Source organism: Ips typographus, linkage group LG1 (genome assembly GCF_016097725.1).
Source record: "Ips typographus isolate SLU linkage group LG1, UJ_Ityp_2.0, whole genome shotgun sequence".
NCBI classification, from domain to species: Eukaryota; Metazoa; Arthropoda; class Insecta; order Coleoptera; family Curculionidae; genus Ips; species Ips typographus.
Window position 1 is genome coordinate 2304982 of NC_138422.1, and position 22855 is coordinate 2327836.

The window sequence follows — 22855 nt, forward strand, 5'->3', positions numbered from 1 at the left end:
AAATTCATGAATTTCTTGAAGCATAATGTGATTTCGTTTTACACCTATCAAACTTTTATGTCAAAGCTGTCAATGAAAACAGTTTGGCCAACCAAGAAGATTATTCCTACTTTGTTTTCTTATTTTTCTGGTTTTTTGAATATTTTGAAATCTCATAATCGCCTTGAATACTGTATTTATGTATTGAATCCTGCAGCTTCAACTGAATACTAATAGTCAGTCTCTGATTTTAACCTCTCTTTACTTTTCGTTTTTATCTGTTGGCAGTTGGCATTACGCAAAACGGCAAGTTTGATCAAATAAGTTGGATGAAAATAGAACCTGTCCTATGTGGTGAAAAATTTGAAGTAAAATTATTTGAAGGTAAATTTGACATAAAATTTTGTTTTACACTGGTAAAATTTGTCTTTGAAGCAGCTTCATGAATAAATTCATGAATTTCTTTGACATCAAAGCGCGGTGTAAAACCTGCTTAACAATTCTTCTTTAAGTTTTTAGATACATTTTAAGACAAATTTAGAGAAAAATGCGCTTGCTAATAAGATCATAAAAAATAAATGGAAAATTGTAAAAAAAGACAAATAAATAGAGAAAAACACTTAACTAAATTTAAACAAAAACTAGTAGAAGATGATGTGATCTTTGCATCTGGGTTTACTGTTGACTGTTTATTGTACCATCCTCTACTGGATACTTACCAATCAGACAGTACCTACAATCAAAAAATATGGTACGAAGTACGTTTTTATCGTGATGCATGAATTTCCTGTCTCGGATCGTTTTTTCGTCCGATTCTCTCGCATTCGTTTTGCACTTTTTAACAATTTCGGCGGCATACTTTCTTTGATACGTACTTCTTTCTTGCGAATTGAATAAGAGCACCGAGTTGGACGGATCGTGATTTTGATTTGAGATAGCGTCGATCGGCATAACTTTACAATTTCAATGGCACTTTATTGGTTCGTGTGTAGGATACCTTGTTACTAGTTGATATATTTTATTGTGTACACTTTGTGTTTCTTCGAGTGCAAGTAGCCATTTTACAAATTGCACTGTCGATAAATTATCTCCTTCTTTTTCACAACCAGATCAACACCCATTAATAGCTAATGCCGTTAAGGTGGTATCTCCTCCAATCGGAGGTATGGTAATTTCAAGTTAATGCCCAATCTATTGTATTGTAATACTCGGATGAACCCTTTGTTACTAATTCAATTAAGGTATTGTGTTTTATGCGAACCATTTTCCAATGGGTTCGGTAAAAACTACGTTGGAAGCCTATTTTTTTAAAAAAACAGCAAGTTTACTTCCGTCTTGTTACGAATTTGGGTCTAATAGTTATAATTTCAAAAATTGTTTCATAATAATTAAAAAATCTAATACATACTGTTATTAACACTTTGTGGCTTAACTTTAAATTAACTGTCAAAATGGAGAAAACCGATTTTAACCAATTAACAACAACCGACTTAATTTACAACAATATTTGTTAAAACATATGTTTTTACTTTTCTTAAAATATCGGAAAACTGAAAGAAAGTTTCTGAATCATTATTTGTAGGTTTTTTCCTAGTTGTAGGAAAAATGTACCTACATAACTCGAAAACTAGTCGTTTGACTAAATTGCAAAAAAATCGTGCTTATTTTAGTAACTAGTAATCAGAGAAATAGGTCACAAGTCAGAAAACGTCATAATCACGTGAGCATTCAACCAATCACACTTGACATACAACACTGTTTCTGAATTGGAAACCAGTCAGAGATTGCCTTTGCGAACAGACCTTTTTCTTATTATGTAAGTACAACTTTTGTTTGGGACGTTTTCCGCAAATTGGAAAATAGTATATTACATACTCAGGTGGAAAGTGTTTTTGAAATTAAACTTTCTACCGTGGTTTGTTTACTATTTTATTTTCAACCATTTATCAAAATCTCATTGAACTTTTAATAAATCATTCAGTTGAAATATCGATTGCTAATAGTCTCTAACAATAAGGTAGTATAGGTGTACGAGTAGTTATGACTTCGACCATAATAAACGACGACTCTTAACTATAAAAAGTAAGTTCAGATATGATAAAACGCATATTGACATTCACCCGGGTGGAAAGTGAGTACTTTCCACCCGGGTGGAAAGAAATTGAAAAATTTTGACTTTTAGTACAGAAATTTAGGTTCGTGGTATAATTTTAAAATCATTTTTACACGGAAACGATGAGTCATACGAAAAAAATGTAAACGACAAAATAGTGTCGAAACTAGGCAAGAAACTCAAATTTTTAATTAAAAACGATCAATGACAAAAAAGTTTTTGCAAAGCATTACTGATGATGACTTTGATTGTGTGTAGTGTAGTGCTGTTAAGCCCAATTTGACAGTTTGTAACACTGTCATTTTGACAGGCAGTGACGTCCAATTTGGACCAAATTAAAGCCCTTTCAATTGACATTTGACAGATCCAAATTGCGCTTATGTCAAACTGTCAAAAAACGTCACAATTTTACAATTAAAACAATGTTACAGTAGTAAAAATTGTAGTGCTGTTAAGCCCATTTTGACAGTTTGTATCTCTGTCATTTTGACAGTTACTGAGGTCCAATTTGGATCAAATTAAATCCCTTTCAATTGACATTTGACAGATCCAAATTGCGCTTATGTCAAACTGTCAAAAAACGTCACAATTTGACAATTAAAACAATGTTACAGTAGTAAAAATTGTAGTGCTGTTAAGCCCATTTTGACAGTTTGTATCTCTGTCATTTTGACAGTTACTGAGGTCCAATTTGGATCAAATTAAAGCCCTTTCAATTGACATTTGACAGATCCAAATTGCGCTTATGTCAAACTGTCAAAAAACGTCACAATTTGACAATTAAAACAATGTTACAGTAGTAAAAATTGTAGTGCTGTTAAGCCCATTTTGACAGTATGTAACTCTGTTATTTTGACAGTTACTCTAGTCCAGTTTGGACTAAATTAAAGCCCTTTCAATTGACATTTGTCAGACCCAAATTGCGCTTATGTCAAACTGTCAAAAAAACACATATTTAAAATCCTCACAAAAGATGTTTTTTCTGTTAAGATTTTCGGACTTTTATAATCACTGTAGCATTTGGTTAGTATCAATTAAAGCAGTGACACTCACACTTACAAGAAAAATGAGAATTTCTCTAATAACTAGAGAACGGCTAGTTTTGGCTTTTTTATACCAACATCGACGATAATAATTATTAATGATCGTAATTCTCATCAAGATACAAGACGGTCATTGATAAGACATACAGTCAACCGGAGATAATATTCATGTGAATTTTACAACACGGGCCTCTTTGATACCATCGACTAATTACGTTTTACATGGTCTTTTGCATCTGTAATAAGTCCTCGACCGGATGCGCGACTGCCATACAAGGTAATTTTCACTCGATTTTATCATTCCGATGGCCGCAGTTTGTTGTTTTTTAATTAATATCGAGCTTTTAAATGGCCCAATTGAGTAATTGGTCCTGATTTGCCTTTGGTGAAAGCTGGCGCGATCGGAAAAACGCCAAAAAGTTAAAATCATTTTTTTGTCATGTTCTTGAATCTTGTAAAAATTGTGACTTTACTCAAAATAAGAAAAAATAAAAATACGGAACATTCTAATTCTAACCGTTTGCGAGATATTCAACTTATTTCACTTTTTTTCGAAATTCCATAAAAATTTTGAAAATTCGGTATTTCTGCCATTTTTGGGGTTTCAGCCACTCTAAGAAGCTGAAAATGTTCGCCTTGAACTGCTCTTTCACTTGCTGCTAACCGCTACAGTTTTGGACATATACAGGATGTTCAAAAAACGTTTAAGTTTGAAACTAACACTGCCAGTTGTGACTGCGTTTACCCGGTTCTACGTGGCCAAAGAAGGTCATTCTGAACATTAGTGTCTTACAAAATTGGGTTGAAAATTCTGTACCATAAATAGCAAGTTGTTTTAAAAATAAAAGAGAGTGGAAAAGGGCGTAAAGCGTTTTTGAATTACTTTTTGCTTTGCAATATCTCGAAAACGCCAAGAGGATGTGGTTTCTTCTAGTGTCCATGTAACTGCCTGCGCAGATGATCTATCAGCTATTACTATACGGAGATAAAGGGAATACATTTAAAATTGGAATTTTTTATGAGGTTTACTGTAGTTTTTGGGGAGTTTGAACTAGAATAATGTAAAAACAACTTAATTCCTCACATTATTTAATACATTCGATGAAGTTACTATAATCTAAAGACCATTTACTAATGGTTTACTATACGCTCAAGTGCAGATTCTAAAGACGACCTTCAGAGATTACTTCACTCCTTTAATCCATCAGCAAAACACAAACAAAAAGAGCCCACAAGATGCAAACTGGAGATGGACCAGAAAATTGTAGAACAAGTAAATCAGTTCAAATACTTAGGAGCTGATATAACAAGTTATGGAAATCTACAGAATGAAGTCAGAGAACAATACTATGAAGGCATCTTGAATATCAGGATGCCTAAGAGAAATTGTGTAGAAAAACAAATTCCTCAACATAAACAGTAAAATAAAAGTATATAAATCGACAATCAGACCTGTCATAACGTATGCAGCCGAAACAAGACCAGACATATCGAAAGCATTGATGCGAATGGTTGAAATGAAAATAATAAGAAGTATACACGGAAATACACGACAGAATCAGAAGCGAAGACTTTAGACAACAGAGCGAGATACAGGACATAGGAAGGTGGGTAAGACAGAGAAGAAAATACTGGAATAAACACGAAAACAGAATGGAAGACAAACGAACACAAGAAAGACCTCCAAAACGCTGGATATCAATGTTCGAAGAGGCATAATAGGACAAAACAGGCATTAGCCTACCTATATGGACACCCACTCTAAAGACCATTTACTAATGGCTCAAGTAGATATGGGTTTTCTCTGTGGGCACATTCCAAAGTATCAAAAATACCATCATATTGATTAAACAAAAGAGGAGAAAACGGACTTGTAGGAAGATTTTAAAACAATGTGGCATTTTGCCATTTTGTTTTGGTGATTTGTGATCCTTCAGAGTTTGTCTAAAACTAATCTTGCGAAAAGTACCTTTTAACAAGCACCAGATATGTATCTGTGACCGTGTTTTTAAGGGTATTTTACGTTGTAGTATCCAGATGTTTATCAAAATGGCGCCCGCAGACTGCTCGAAACTAATTACTGCCGAACCGCAAACCGAATCTAGTTAATCTAAATCTAAATAAACGTTTTCCTTATTTTAATTATAAAGCGGTACGTTTACCTCCCAGCCTCGTCTCCGCAGATACGCGAGATTTATTTGTTTTACAATTATCTGCCTTCTTATATGTATACTTGGTCCCAGGATCAGTTTCTCGGATTGTAGCAGTCAATTAGAAAATGCCCCATTGATAAATGGCCGTGCAGGTACAGGTGCAAAAATAGATAGGAAATTGTAATTACTATTAATTACCGTTCCACTGGCTTAATTATTGTTTTTCGCGTAAACTGGTTGCAACCACTAGAGGGCGTCAAGTTCGCACTTAATTCCTGGATTTTATGAAATCACCATAAAATTGTTGTTGCGGTCGTAAAAACCGGAATTTTATTGACGCCATTTTGTCCTGCTGCGTCCGCAAATTGACCCCACCCGGCCCGATATTAATAATTTGTATTTTCGCTTTTCATTAAGCGTAACTAACGCTGTGAATATTGATAATTTACCGATTAACGTACAAAGTTGCTTTGGAGGTTTTACGACCGCAATTGACTAGAAAATTATCAATCAGTCAGGCTCAGTTTAATTTTATCGCTTTTTGCTTAGACAATTTTACTTTTTAGTAAATTACTAAATTTACATAAAATATTTCCTTAAAGAAGAGTCCCCAAAACGAATTTTATGCAATATCTCGAAAATTAGTAAAAATGCGGAAAAAGTACCAAGAAAGAAAATTGCGTAGGAAAGATCAAATAAACTAAATCCGGAGTTTGAACCAATCAATTTCCACTGGAACTGCATACAGAGTGACCAAAGTCTAACAACTTTCACTTTTTAGCTCACCCTGTATAACAGAAACCACGAAGGTAACTTTGGAGAACACCACTGGAAAAAGGAAGAAAAGAGTGATTTTTTGAGTGGTTTACCATTTCTGTACCTCAAAAATCAGCTGAGATATTGCCGGCTAGAGTTTTGGTGGTTTTTTAGAGAAAATAAAGTTTAAAAAATAGAAAAGCTTGTCAGAGAAGAATAGAATAGATCAAGAAAGCAAATAGATCAAAATGATCTATTATTTATGCATTAGGTTAGGTTAGGTTAGGTTAGTAAATTACTAAATTTACATAAAATATTTCCTTATAGAAGTTTTTTTGAATGGAGTCCCCAAAACGAATTTTATGCCATATCTCAAAAATTAGTAGAGATGCGGAAAAAGTGCCAAGGGAGAAAAATGGGTAAGAAAGGTCAAAGAATCTGAATCCGGACTGTAAACCAACCAATTTCCACTGGAACTGCATACAGAGTGACCAAAGTCTAACAACTTTCACTTTTTAGCTCACCCTGTAGAACAGAAACCACGTAGGTAATTTTTGAGGACACCACTGGAAAAAGGAAGAAAAGAGTGATTTTTTGAGTGGTTTACCATTTCTATACCTCAAAAATCAGCCGAGATATTGCCGACTAGAGTTTTGGTGGTTTTTTAGAGGAAAATAAAGTTTGGAAAATAGAAAAGCTTGTCAGAGAAGAGAAGAATAGAATAGATCAAGAAAGCAAATAGATCAAAATGATCTTTTATGTATGCATTAGGTTAGGTTAGGTTAGGTTAGTAAATTACTAAATTTACATAAAATATTTCCTTATAGAAGTTTTTTTGAATGGAGTCCTCAAAACGAATTTTATGGAATATCTCCAAAATTAGTAGAGATGCGGAAAAAGTGCCAAGGGAGAAAAATGCGTAAGAAAGGTCAAAGAATCTGAATCCGGACTGTGAACCAATCAATTTCCACTAGAACTGCATACAGAGTGACCAAAGCCTAGCAACTTTCACTTTTTAGCTCATCCTGTATAACAGAAACCACGAAGGTAATTTTGGAGAACACCACTGGAAAAAGGAAGAAAAGAGTGATTTTTTGAGTAGTTTACCATTTCTGTACCTCAAAAATCAGCCGAGATATTGCCGGCTAGAGTTTTGGTGTTTTTTTAGAGGAAAATAAAGTTTAAAAAATAGAAAAGCTTGTCAGAGAAGAATAGAATAGATGAAGAAAGCTAATAGATCAAAATGATCTATTATTTATGCATTAGGTTAGGTTAGTAAATTACTAAATTTACATAAAATATTTCCTTATAGAAGTTTTTTTGAATGGAGTCCTCAAAACGAATTTTATGGAATATCTCCAAAATTAGTAGAGATGCGGAAAAAGTGCCAAGGGAGAAAAATGCGTAAGAAAGGTCAAAGAATCTGAATCCGGACTGTGAACCAATCAATTTCCACTAGAACTGCATACAGAGTGACCAAAGCCTAGCAACTTTCACTTTTTAGCTCATCCTGTATAACAGAAACCACGAAGGTAATTTTGGAGAACACCACTGGAAAAAGGAAGAAAAGAGTGACTTTTTGAGTAGTTTACCATTTCTGTACCTCAAAAATCAGCCGAGATATTGCCGGCTAGAGTTTTGGTGTTTTTTTAGCGGAAAATAAAGTTTAAAAAATAGAAAAGCTTGTCAGAGAAGAATAGAATAGATGAAGAAAGCTAATAGATCAAAATGATCTATTATTTATGCATTAGGTTAGGTTAGTAAATTACTAAATTTACATAAAATATTTCCTTATAGAAGTTTTTTTGAATGGAGTCCTCAAAACGAATTTTATGGAATATCTCCAAAATTAGTAGAGATGCGGAAAAAGTGCCAAGGGAGAAAAATGCGTAAGAAAGGTCAAAGAATCTGAATCCGGACTGTAAACCAACCAATTTCCACTGGAACTGCATACAGAGTGACCAAAGTCTAACAACTTTCACTTTTTAGCTCACCCTGTAGAACAGAAACCACGTAGGTAATTTTTGAGGACACCACTGGAAAAAGGAAGAAAAGAGTGATTTTTTGAGTAGTTTACCATTTCTGTACCTCAAAAATCAGCCGAGATATTGCCGGCTAGAGTTTTGGTGGTTTTTTAGAGAAAATAAAGTTTAAAAAATAGAAAAGCTTGTCAGAGAAGAATAGAATAGATCAAGAAAGCAAATAGATCAAAATGATCTATTATTTATGCATTAGGTTAGGTTAGGTTAGTAAATTACTAAATTTACATAAAATATTTCCTTATAGAAGTTTTTTTGAATGTAGTCCCCAAAACGAATTTTATGGAATATCTCCAAAATTAGTAGAGATGCGGAAAAAGTGCCAAGGGAGAAAAATGCGTAAGAAAGGTCAAAGAATCTGAATGTGGACTGTGAACCAATCAATTTCCACTGGAACTGCATACAGAGTGACCAAAGCCTAACAACTTTCACTTTTTAGCTCACCCTGTAGAACAGAAACCACGTAGGTAATTTTTGAGGACACCACTGGAAAAAGGATGAAAAGAGTGATTTTTTGAGTGGTTTACCATTTCTGTACCTCAAAAATCAGCCGAGATATTGCCGACTAGAGTTTTGGTGGTTTTTTAGAGGAAAATAAAGTTTAAAAAATAGAAAAGCTTGTCTAAGTATTCAACAGATCAGAATAGAATAGATCAAAATGATCTATTATTTGTACATTAGGTTAGGTCACACACATTAGACTGCTAAAACAATTTCAGTACACAGAATGTGCACGTTTCAACCATATATTCTAGTTTGTAGCATCAGGGCGGATTGGCGAGACAATTTCCCGTAAATCCGAGGAATGTTTATGAAACTTTCAAGTGCACGCAACCCATTTAAGCCGGAGATTACCAGGCGCATATTTGTCATGACCATTCTTTCTCAGCATCTCGCCTAGGCTCGCCGGTACCGAGCAAAATAGCAGGAAACGGACGATTTATGAACACCGGCCCCCCGGGGGCCACTGAAATAATTATCGAGGTGATTTAATGCTGTTATCAGACTGAAAGGAACTAATTTCAGGAGCTCTGCCCAGATTCCGCTTAGGTACAACCTCGGATACTTTTCGCGCTCTATTTTATTTAAATGAATAAAGTTATTTTCACATTTCAATTATAGACATTAGAATGTTAAGCAACGGCTGAGTGTCAGGGGAAATGGCAACTGGGGAACACGCTCATTGGGTAATTGCACTATAAACCATTAATTCAAATTGATTGACTGCAAGAATATCATTCAATAATGTTTATTTTAACAGTAGAACAAATTGTTTTAGATTTTAAATTAAATTTATTCAACCATTATGACATGAGTGGATAAAAAAACTGAATAACTTTATTAAGCATTTCAAGAGAAGAGGTACAATCTTAGGGCGGTGAATTTGGTGAATAATCTTTTAAATTATCTTAAGTAAAGAAAAAATTAGGTTAAGCTATGTAAAATGATACTCTGAGATGTAAAATGCAAATAAAAAAAAACAGGAGTGGTGTTCGTGGTCTTATTAAAAAAAATGTGGAAAACGATGATTAAAGGGACGTTTCTTGGACTCTCGGGTACGATTTTTTCCGCAGAAAACGACGGGGGAAATTCCCCGGGTCACAGTTTATGGGAGTTGTTAGTCGACCGCCAAAGGAGAAAGATAAACGGCGACATCAAACCGGCGCATGTATGATTGCAGACGAACCAATCGGGCCGAGACGTTGCTGGATTTATGTTCGGACATGTACGAGCGTGTGCCTCGATCATATTTACGTTTTGAAAATCGACGATCCTCACCCAGCAATGTTCTTTGCTTTCAATTGAATATTATCTTAGCAGTTTTTGTTTTTTTTTTCGAAAATTGTAAAGTACGTCTGTTTTGGTGTTCTTTTGACACGAAGTTCAAATATCTAGATAAATTCAACCTGAGAGCACTTTTTTTTCTTAAAACAAACAAATCGGCTCGGAAATCATGGTTTGATATCCTGATTGCCTCTAATACCACATAATAAGAATAAAATGTCAGTTACTTTGGAACTTAAGTCATAAGCGCCGCACAGTGGCCTTATGTGGTAATCTAAGTGGCCATAATGTTGGAATTTTCTTTCTGGTTTTCAAATTAGTTATTAATGGATTTTAATTTGAACATTCTTTAGAACATTAGAGCACAAATTATAACTAATCACTTGCGGAAGACGGATGGACGTGGTTGTTTCATTAAAACATGAGTAGGTATTACTTGATGGTATTACTTAAAAGAAACTAGGGAACAAATTAAATGCCAGGCAACTTATTGAAAAAGCTAGAAAATTTGATATCCCAATGTATCTCTGCTTTGTAGACTATCAAAAAGCATTTGATAAAGTAAACTGGAGCTACTTTTGGACCATAATGGAGGAAATGGGAACGCCAAAACACCTGGTTCAACTGGTGCGCATCCTCTACCAGAAAAACCGCGCGAAAGTCAGAATCGACAGGATTTACTCGGAGAGCTTTAAAATGACACGAAGAAACACGTAAGAGGTTCTAGATGAGTGGCAAGGCGGAATACCAGTTGGTGGAAGGCGGATTAACAACCTCCGTTACGCCGACGACACACCGATCATAGCGTCAACAATAACAGAAATAACGGAAATTATGAGCAGACTGTCAGTTATAACAATTCTCCACAAATATCAGAAATTGCAGGCTATGAAGTGGTAAACAATTATCTTGGTTCCTTGATTACCAACACAGGGAAATGTGAAAGCGAAATACGTTGTCGCCTGACTATGGCAAATTCAGCGACTACCAAGCTAAATAAAGTATGGAAAGACATATCTATCACCAGAAAAACGAAACTCCGTCTAGTTGATGCTCTTGTCTTTCCAATTGCAACGTACTCAGCGGAAACATGGACAAAATAGAGGCTTTGAAAAAATGTGGGTTTATAGACGATAGCTAGAGGATCAGGAACAATGGAACGACTAATCATAGAAGGGAAAGTAGAAGGCAAAAGCGGCAGATCTCCAACTAGATGGGTAGACCAAAAACAAAACCCTTAATAAACATGAGACTGTATATGCACAGGATAGGCAAGCATGGAATCAAATGCTGAATCAAATATACGAGTAAATGGTGTTATTACATCCTTTGGAGGATAATGCAAAGAGGAGGAGGAGGAGGTATTACTTAAAAACAAGATTACAGGAAGTTCCATTAATATGTATAAAAAGAAAGCATTTACACTGTTTTGAAATCTGTTCTTAGTGTTCTTAGACTATTCCAGGAGAATTTGAATGGTTTCAGCACAGTAGACTTTGAGAGGCATTTGGAAACCATTAGTTGCTTCTCAATATTGCGTTTAAACTGCTATAGAAGCATACGGAAGCTCTAAGACTGTTCTAAAATCTTTTGAAAGCTCCTAAACTCCTTCGGGAACATTTAGAAGGTAGGTAAGTATACGGAAGCTTTTAGACTGTTGAAAGGCTTTTGGAAGCTTGTGGAAGGCTGACAGGAATTAATAGCAGGCAAACGGTTGAAGGTAGAGTAAAAACAGGCATGTCCCTATCCAACTTTTTTGAAATACTTGTTAATATTTTCTAAACCTCCAGAAAAACTTGAGATTCACTTAACCTGTTCTGGTTTGCTTTAGTTTTTGTCAATCACTGTACGTCATTAACAGAAGAAGCAACTATGCCTTCGTTTATGATGGAAATTACGATATAATCTTTAATCACCTTTCAAAATATAGTTCTTAATGATTATTGTGACCAAAGCTTGCTTTTCTTAGTTATAACACCTACTTGTAAGTTCGTAAATTTCAAGTCATAACTACCTATTTGTAAGTCCAAAAATTACATTTCTTATATGTAATTCCTCCAAAATTAGATCTGTAGAAATATCTTTTTTTGGACAGAGAAGACATCTCCCTGATTTAATCTTTATTTTCTATGGCAGACAATCTGCATTGATGCCAATGTAGTACATCTTAACTTAGCTATTGAATTGTTGGTAGTGTCATGATTATTACCATCCTGAAGATGAGATTTACTCAAATCTCCCTCACCTCCTAGTTGCATGATAATATCATCATAACTGGCATCAGATTCATCCTGACCATTCATTCTAATAATCTAGTAAATAAAGAAAATTTAAATACATAAGCTTGAATAAAAATTCTATAATAGGGATGTCAAGTTATTTTTAACGTAAATAATTAAACCTATCTAACTTACTTTCTACCTAAAAATCCTGCTTCTAAATATATCATTGAAACTACAAATGTCTTTAATACAAAAATTTACAAACTGCTTACAACTAACTCTTCGTCAAAGAGTCCAAATTGTCCAAAATAAACCGTCAGTTGACCAATCTTCCGTTGAGGTGGATTTTTACCTGCAAAGGCTGTATCTCGGTAACAGCCGGGAGGCTTCCTCGCTTATCGATTTAACCACTTCTGGAACAGGTCCTCTATCACAATCTGCTCCATGTCATAACGTGGACTAGACGGTACAATTGCTGGTAGCACTCGGTATTACACTCAGAAACTTCCGTTCTGGAAGGAAACAGCTTTCTAAGATCCCCTGATCTTCAATAGTCTGATTTTTGCTCGAATTTTTTAGAAAACTGACTTTCCAGTTCTCATTAAAAGTCTCTCTTGACAATCAACAACCAAAAACAAAAAAACCTTTTTTCCCACCTTCTACCTCCACGTACCACCTTTTTCACCTCCTTTGAAGTTCATCAAGTAATACTGTTAATTTTCTTAATAACTACATACAATCCTACTAAAACTAACTATAATGGTAAACACTTGACATCCCTACAAAAATGTACCTTTTCTATAAATTAAATAAATAAATTTTCTTTATTTTCTTGACAAAAAAATCCTTATTTTGAAGACAGAAGCAATATTAGTGGATATATACCCCCAGATGCGCTAAGAAGACTTTGAAAGCAGCTTTCGCTAACTTTGTCACTCCATCTTACCTTATAGAACAGAGAAGACTGAATACTTGACAGACAGCTTGACTGCCTCAGGAAGTGAAAACTCTCAGTTCCAAACAAGATTCTGTAATAAATAAACAATTTGTCAATACCAAAACTCAAAAAAAAAAAAATTAATAAACACCATGACAAAGATATTGTAAAGGCGATTTTTCGTTGACCTTCTAGCCTTGATATACGATGATGCAAAAATAATCGAACATTGAATATAAAGAAGCAACTAGAAATAATCGGATGATCCGCGGAGTGTTACTAATAAATTCAAATAAAAATGACTGTTATACGGCAGTGACCGGCGCATCGAATGCAAAATTAACTCTTCGCTGGTAGCAACCGAGGGATAAATCAAGCGCGACCGAAACCGCTTAGAAAAAGCGCTTAAAGCAGGACGAAAATATTGAACGGAAAACAGGAGCACGGCGAATGGCCGGCCGCCGGAAAGGACATTAACTATTCAAATTTATGTAGAGTTATTCGATAAAGTCGATCGGGTCAACGCCTGGGAACACCTTTTTGAGATATCTACCGGTTATATTTAGCTTCGTGTCAGGTGTTCCATTTCTTGTCCGTCAATCGTTTCAGAGATACTGAAAGACGGGACACTGTCCACAACTGTCAAAAAGTCACTAATCATTATGTCTACATTAACATTGTGTTTAATCGTTATATTAACAAAAATGTCAAAAAATAAGAACAGTTCAAAAAAAGCTATGAAAAGTTAAATAGTAGATTTTACATACAGTTCATGTCATATTGCCACTATTTCAGTTTAATTACCTGCAATTGTCCAACTTTCCATTATTAAATTTGTTGAGGAAATAACAAATATTTCTATATAAGTAAAAAAACTAACCTACAAACGAAAGTTATGATAATGATAATACAGGGTGGTCCAGTTTTAAATGTCAATAATTTACCATTCGATAGCCCATCAAAAAAATAAGTTAACATACACTATGTCATTTTCCTGAAAAATGCTTCCCAAGGAAAATCGGTTTCTTGTCATAACTGTCAGACCGCTGGAGCAATAATGGTTTTCATTTTTCTGCCTTATTCTCTACGTCACTGGATATTTTGCAAAAATTTCAGTTTTTTTTTTACTTTACTTGTTCAATTTGACAATTGAAGGATCTCTTATAAAATTCTGATTTGAAACTTCGTTTACGAGATAATTGAGTTATTACGTTCAAAGGCCCAAAACCAACTCAACCCAACTTAAAAATTGTCTTGAAAACGGTGAAAATTGACTTAAGAAGCTTAAAAAATGTCTTTGTAGCCAGTTTTCATAGTTTCCAGACAAATTGAAAGACTTTAGTTTTGAAAATTGACTTAGAAACCAGTAAATTTACTTTGAAACGGTGAAAATTGACTTGAGAGGCTTAAAAATTGTATTTGTAACCAGTTTTCAGACAAATTGAAAGACTTTAGCCTTGACAATTGACTTGGAAACTATGAAAATTGACTTGAGAGGCTTAAAAACTCTCTTTCAGTCGGTTGTTATAGTTTTCAGATTAGTTGAAAAACTTTAGTAGTGAAAATTGACTTGTAGCCATGAAAAACTACTTTATCGAGAATTTTTTACTACAAATTCACACATTTCAACCTTGAAAATTCTTGGACACCAAAAAGTGACTCTGAACCAATGAAAAGTGACATCAAAAGCTTAAAATTTGGATTTGAAGTAAGTTTTCATAATTTGAAAATACATTTCAATATTTTAGTCTTGAAAATAGTCTTAAATACAGGATATTGACATTAGATTTATGAAAATTGACTTGAAGACTTACTTTGCTTTTAAATTTTTTATAACTCCGAACTATTTTTAGGGCTTAAAAACTGCTTTCAGCTTAGAAAATCAAGTTTTAGGGTTATCTTCACCAAGTTTTTGACATAGCAGACTTAAAAAACTGTTTTTATATTTTCCATAGGCTTAAACATGCCATTTCACGCTTTGTCAGTATTAAATTGACTGCTAGACGCTTCACTGTACTTTAAGACTGAAAAATCGAATTTTAAATTATTTTTTATAGTAAAAGTTAAGTTTCATTGATGAAAGTAAACAATTTTGGCATTAAATGCTACGATATTAGTCTTGAACACTAATTTTTAGAATTAAAATAGTTCCAAAATTCGGACTGCTACCAGCGTTTAAATGAATAAAAACAAATTGATTGAATGATCAGTTTTACACTACTTGTAGTCCAAAAAATTGAACGCCAGTAAACATTAGTCCAAAAATCCTGTTTTTTGACTATTTTCAGTGTCAAAAATTGACTCGTTAACCTCACAGATGACCAGATTTGAATCCTTTTGAACCATTTTAAAGTAAAAAATACAATAACCCAAGTAGACATTTTTGTCAATTTTGAATAATATCCTTCTCTTTTGTTCTTCAGGAAAATGACATAATGCATGTCAACTTGTTTTTTGACGGGCTATCGATTGACGAATTATTGACATTTAAAACTGGACCACCCTGTATACTGTTTCCGTTAAAACCATAAGTGGACAGGGTTTTCCTATATTCAGAATCATTCCTTTTTGTGATTATTTTGAAAAAGCATACATTTTTTTAAAATAATAGACAGTGAATAAGATAAAATTATTAAAGTAGTGCTGTTATTTTCTTGATCTTTCTTTAATCACAAAAACGTGTAAATAGAGTCGCTACGTACTAATTAAATAAATCGTACAATAATCATTATCATGATTGAGATGCCGTAGGCCTAGATTGAGATTGAGACCGGATAGCACGAGCTCGAATCATCAATTATCAGTTGATAAGGCAGGATGGACTAAAGTGGAAATTGATTTTAATGATCGTGTGCCGGTCGCCATTGATATTTACTGCTGTCTGGTTAACGAACTGCGAAAATGCCAATTAATCTGACAGGAAAAAGTCTAAATCGATCGACCAGGAAGATGTCGTCGTTGTGATTAAATTCACTTCATACAAATACGATAGTCGATAATTAAAGTCTTAAATTTAATGTCAGATGATGTTTAAAAATACAAAATTAGGTTCAAAATGAGATGAACATTCTTTGTACCACTGTATACTTCATAAAGCTGTAAAAATTTATAATGGAAGAAACGTATAATGACCATTTTTAAATTTGAAAAATTTAATCATATAGTTCACATTGGAATTGGAATAATTAATTAGGTATCAACTGTCGACTTGGTGCATCAGAATTAGTTGAAAAGAACCTGAAAAAGTGGTTATGAGTTTTTTTAAGTATTTCAGTTGGTGTATCAATCCAAACTAACAAGCTAATTCCCACGCAAAACAAAACTTTTTTAACGGTAGATCTAAAAAGCGAACTAATAATTAGTTTGATTTTACTACTGCTCAATGTAATCACACCGCATCCATCTACATTCTAATTAGATTGATTTTAAAGTCAGACGTGTCAATCCCATCGAGAAAATGCTAGGTAATTCGAGTGAAACAGGACCGTGTCTAGATATTTTCAATTTGATGGCCTCAGCAGTAAAGCTGCTTCAAGTCCGCACCTGAATCTTTCTAAAAAAAAATCTTTTCAAAGACCGCCTCGTATTTACCAAACCAATTTGTTGCGGAGATATTGATGCAGCTAGTTAAAAGTCTTGCTGATTAAATCCTTGGGACCGTTCCGAGTATTTATTATTGTATCCGTACGATACGAGAGGAAGTGTACAAGACTAATTTCGCGCTTTCAAATTACACACTTTTCCCCTTATAACGAGATCTCCAGCCTTTTTTCGGTCGGCACACCTTTTTCAACATCGAAATTTTAATTGCCCGGCTTATTAAATGCTTCCTTCATTACTCGATTACCTGCAGTGAATCTTTTGTGCAGTAAACAACTAACTGTAATCCGACTAAAGTGATTGACAGCTGTGTTTAAACTGATGTGGGAAAATTGCGGTAGGTACTTCAATTATAGCTGTTAGTTTGCCAACTCTTAAGTTGTTGGGTAATTATTGTATTTGATTGTTAATATAAATAGATGCTCCCGTATGGTATATTTATGGAAATTTTGATTAAACGACTGTCAGTAACTTTTCTAGGGGAATTTTTGAAAAAAAAAATGTTCTGCCAGCCTGACTGTAAAAATGCATTTGTTTGGTGTTGCATCAGCTGATTAAATCGCATCTTAGTATTACTGGATATAACTAGACAGAAACAGATTTTTTCTAAGTGACTGTAACAGCACAGCACACAAAGTGTTTTTCAGGTTATTTATTAGGGAATTTAATAAGGATTCCGAAAACGTGCTTAAAACAGTAATTTTCTTACTCCAAGTGGGTTTTACAGGCGATTTTATCCCTGACTGTCCCTACAAAATGTGTTTTTGGGAGTTCAAATTTTAAGAACTCTTTTCTCCCTGACTGTACCATGTTTTGTAGTGTTTTTCAGGTCATTGATTAGGAAATTTAATGAGGATTCCAAAAATGTGCTTAAAACAGTCATTTTCTAAATCCAAGTGGATTTTACAGGCGATTTTATCCCTGACTGTCCCTACAAACTGTGTTTTTGGCAGTTCAGACTTTGACACCGGTTTTCTCCCTGACTGTACCAAATTTTGTAGTGTTTTATAAGCTGGCAAATAGAAAATGTAATGAGGATTCTAAAAATGTGCTTAAAACAGTCATTTTCTAAATTCAAGTGGGTTTTACAGGCGATTTTATCACTGACTGTCCCTACAAACTGTCTTTTGGTAGTTCAAATTTTAATAACACTTTTCTCCCTGACTGTAGTACGTTTTGTAGTGTTTTTTCAGGTTATTGATTAGGAAATTTAATGAGGATTCCAAAAATGTGCTTAAAACAGTCATTTTCTTACTCCAAGTGGGTTTTACAGACGATTTTGTCCCTACAAACTGTGTTTTTGGCAGTTCAAATTTTAATAACCCTTTTCTCCCTGACTGTACCATGTTCTGTAGTGTTTTTTCAGGTTATTGATTAGGAAATTTAATGAGGATTCCAAAAATGTGCTTTAAACAGTCATTTTCTTACTCCAAGTGGGTTTTACAGGCGATTTTATCACTGACTGTCCGTACAAACTGTGTTTTTGGCAGTTCAAATTTTAATAACACTTTTCTCCCTGACTGTAGTACGTTTTGTAGTGTTTTTCAGGTCATTGATTAGGAAATTTAATGAGGATTCCAAAAATGTGCTTAAAACAGTCATTTTCTAAATCCAAGTGGATTTTACAGGCGATTTTATCACTGACTGTCCCTACAAACTGTGTTTTTGGCAGTTCAAATTTTAATAACACTTTTCTCCCTGACTGTAGTACGTTTTGTAGTGTTTTTTCAGGTTATTGATTAGGAAATTTAATGAGGATTCCAAAAATGTGCTTAAAACAGTCATTTTCTTACTCCAAGTGGGTTTTACAGACGATTTTGTCCCTACAAACTGTGTTTTTGGCAGTTCAAATTTTAATAACCCTTTTCTCCCTGACTGTACCATGTTCTGTAGTGTTTTTTTCAGGTTATTGATTAGGAAATTTAATGAGGATTCCAAAAATGTGCTTAAAACAGTCATTTTCTTACTCCAAGTGGGTTTTACAGACGATTTTATCACTGACTGTCTCTACAAACTGTGTTTTTGGCAGTTCAAATTTTAATAACACTTTTCTCCCTGACTGTAGTACGTTTTGTAGTGTTTTTTCAGGTTATTGATTAGGAAATTTAATGAGGATTCCAAAAATGTGCTTAAAACAGTCATTTTCTTACTCCAAGTGGGTTTTACAGGCGATTTTATCACTGACTGTCCCTACAAACTGTCTTTTGGTAGTTCAAATTTTAATAACACTTTTCTCCCTGACTGTAGTACGTTTTGTAGTGTTTTTTCAGGTTATTGATTAGGAAATTTAATGAGGATTCCAAAAATGTGCTTAAAACAGTCATTTTCTAAATCCAAGTGGATTTTACAGGCGATTTTATCCCTGACTGTCCCTACAAACTGTGTTTTTGGCAGTTCAGACTTTGACACCGGTTTTCTCCCTGACTGTACCAAATTTTGTAGTGTTTTATAAGCTGGCAAATAGAAAATGTAATGAGGATTCTAAAAATGTGCTTAAAACAGTCATTTTCTAAATTCAAGTGGGTTTTACAGGCGATTTTATCACTGACTGTCCCTACAAACTGTCTTTTGGTAGTTCAAATTTTAATAACACTTTTCTCCCTGACTGTAGTACGTTTTGTAGTGTTTTTTCAGGTTATTGATTAGGAAATTTAATGAGGATTCCAAAAATGTGCTTTAAACAGTCATTTTCTTACTCCAAGTGGGTTTTACAGGCGATTTTATCACTGACTGTCCCTACAAACTGTGTTTTTGGCAGTTCAAATTTTAATAACACTTTTCTCCCTGACTGTAGTAAGTTTTGTAGTGTTTTTTCAGGTTATTGATTAGGAAATTTAATGAGGATTCCAAAAATGTGCTTAAAACAGTCATTTTCTTACTCCAAGTGGGTTTTACAGACGATTTTGTCCCTACAAACTGTGTTTTTGGCAGTTCAAATTTTAATAACACTTTTCTCCCTGACTGTACCATGTTCTGTAGTGTTTTTTCAGGTTATTGATTAGGAAATTTAATGAGGATTCCAAAAATGTGCTTAAAACAGTCATTTTCTTACTCCAAGTGGGTTTTACAGGCGATTTTGTCACTGACTGTCCCTACAAACTTTGTTTTTGGCAGTTCAAATTTTAATAACCCTTTTCTCCCTGACTGTACCATGTTTTGAAGTGTTTTTTCAAGCTATACAATAGGAAGTTTAATGAGGATTCTAAAAATGTGCTTAAAACAGTAATTTTATAAATCTAAGTGAATTTTACAGACGATTTTGTCCCTGACTATCCCTACAAACTAAGCACAGTGGTAGATTTTTCGGAAAACTTGGGCAAAAAAAGTTTTTACTAAAAAATTATTAATACTCAGACAATATAATAAATACCTACATAATCAAATTGTGAGTGTAATTGTAAATGAGAATTTTTAGAATTTTAAGCACTTTTATGTGTGTACTTACTAAAAACAGTTTGCCTGGCCAATAACCAATCTGAATCAAGTTTAAAGACTGAGCAAAGCTAACTTTTAAAGCAACTTTTAGTTACAAAAAAGAAAACTAAAAACTTTTCAGGAACATAGACGATATCCGAAACAACTTCACTAAAATTTAAGTTAGTTAAAGATGACTCCAATGTAATTTTAATATTTCTATTTTATTGTTTAAAAAAAAGGGGACCATTAAAATTATAGTTAAAATATTTTTTTTTAAAAAAGACTCTTGATGGTAGTTTGAGAACGGCTGGGCCACGAAAGTAAATGGAAATTTAAGAGTCTGAAAAACAACAAATTTGCTGCATCGACTTTTTAACTAATTCAGCTTAAATTTTTACTTTTTAGTAATCTTGAGCACTAAAAAAATGTTATTTTAATTTATATTACAAATTATTACTCTAACAATCATTATTAATTTTACAATCTAATTTATCTTGACGCTTGTGGGTAGTTAATCTATCAAGTTTTTCCGAAACAGTTAGAACCGATTACTGTTTCGAAAAAAAAAATCAAAAAGGTGGTTAAAACGAAAGAGTTTAATCGAATAACTGTCCGATCTCATTGCCCTTTTGCGGTCGGCTCGGCTAATCCCCGACTTCCTGAGACCGATTTGAATACATTTTTATTTACCCACAAAGTTGCTCAATCAACCGAGCCTGTACGATGTTCAGACAGGCTCGTTATATCGCAAAAGTAGCATGCAAATTTTGCTCTAATATGCAATAAAATGTGAGATTTATGCGCAGACCGAGACAAAAAATTACGATGCCAGTTTTACGTACTTATTGCGTAGTGGGAAACGAAGATGTTTGTAATTTTTAAATAAAAAACAGCGAACGAAAAGGAAATAAAATCTCACAGGTTTATGCAAAATTGTGTTTAATACGGGTTGAGTTTGTATTCATTAGTCATTATTAGGATGGCTCTAATAATCAACGAATAAAACCTTCTTTACAATATTTAGAAAAACTGTAGGTGTGTACGTTCTTCACCATTTTAGAGTATGTAGGAAACAAAAATAAAATAAATTGTTCTACAGACCAAATGGTTCTTCTCATAGTTTTTACTTCAAAGTCCTCAAACGTTTGACGTATATGATAAAAATGTTTGAGTGACTTTTGACTGTATTTTGGTGTACACACCCGAGGTATTATGAGGTACTTTGCCACTATTACGAGGCATTTTGAGGTACTTTTAAGGTAATACTCTCAATTACCTATTAATATTAGTATTTTGAGACATTGTTAGCATATTTCAAAATGTTTTGTGATATTTTGAGCGAAATAAAGCCTAAATAAAGTAAATTTTGCGATATTTTAAGAAATGCTTTGCAGTAGACAATACAGTGTATCAAAATAACTAAATTGACTGAAAATTGAACAGAACAGCATAAGCACATGTAATTATTATGGTAAAATCTTTGTTACATTATATTGAGTTGAAACAATATTCATTACAAATTATTACAATATTTTACCAATTTTTCAAAGTTTAAACTTTGTTCTGAAGGTCACGTGACTGTTTTTGACAATGTCAATTGTCCTTTACAGTGTTGAATGCTCCAAAACTGAATTATCAAAGTCACGTGACGCGTATTTTGCAATTTCAGTTTTTACAACTGTCTAAATTGAACTTATCAGTTTTTCAAAGTTTAAACTACATTTTGAAGGTCACGTGACTGTTTTTGACAGGTGTCAGCTGGACTTTACAGGGTTGCAGGCTCTAAAATTACATAATTTAAGTTACGTGATGTGTCTCTTACAATTTCAGCTTTTACAACTGTCTAAATTTAATATACCAAATGATCAACATTTAAACTACATTTTAAACGTCATGTGATTTATTTTGACAGATGTCAACTGGCCTTTACGTTTAAGTTTAAACTGTGTTCTGAAGGTCACGTGACTGTTTTTGACAATGTCAATTGGCCTTTACAGTGTTGAATGCTCCAAAACTGAATTATCAAAGTCACGTGACGTGTATTTTGCAATATCAGTCTTTACAACTGTCTAAATTGAATTTATCCATTTTCTCAAGTTTAAATTGCACTTTGAAGGTCACGTGACTGTTTTTGACAGATGTCAACTGGCCTTTACAGTGTTGAATGCTCCAAAACTGAATTATCAAAGTCTTGTGACCTGCATGTTGCAATTTAAGTTTTTACAACTGTCTAAATTGAATTTATCAGTTTTTCAATGTTGAAACTGCGTTCTGAAGATCACGTGATTGTTTTTGGCAGTGTCAATTGGCCTTTACAGTGTTGCATGCTCAAAAACTGAATTATCAAAGTCACGTGACGTGCATTTTGCAATTTAAGTCTTTACAACTGTCTAAATTGAGTTTATCCATTTTCTCAAGTTTAAACTGCACTTTGAAGGTCACGTGACTGTTTTTGACAATGTCAGTTGGTCTTTACAGTGTTGCGTACTCTAAAATTGAATTATCAACGTCACGTAAAGTAGTTATTACAATTTTACCACTGTCTAAATTTAAAATACCAAATTTTCAACTATTTCTTTTAAATGATGGGTGTCTTTATTTGACACGTGCTAACTTGGTTACTATGACAGTTAGAAGATTCGTTTAAACGTCAAAATATAACCCGTAATTTCAGACAACCGTGAAAATAATATTTTTTGTTTGTCAGAATTTGGAAAACCAGTTGCCTGACGTTAGAAAATCAATTTTAATTTTTCCGCACAAGGTCAAATCAAGTGTCAAAAGTTTATAAAAACTACGTTGTCCTAACCT

General features: G+C 33.7%; 2 long non-coding RNA genes across 2 annotated transcripts in view; both read right to left on the reverse strand.

The window, feature by feature from the left end:
• LOC145737987 (uncharacterized) overlaps nt 1-22855 on the reverse strand; it is a 71210-nt gene that overhangs the window by 36146 nt on the left and 12209 nt on the right. Inside the window, exon 2 of the long non-coding RNA XR_014180541.1 lies at nt 13037-13118. This is a non-coding gene — a long non-coding RNA (uncharacterized LOC145737987). The remainder of the gene's footprint in view (nt 1-13036; nt 13119-22855) is intronic.
• LOC145734967 (uncharacterized) lies at nt 12198-12693 on the reverse strand. The gene is made up of 2 exons (XR_014179565.1): nt 12511-12693; nt 12198-12476 (listed from the first exon to the last, which is right to left on the reverse strand). It is a non-coding gene; the product is annotated as an uncharacterized LOC145734967 (long non-coding RNA).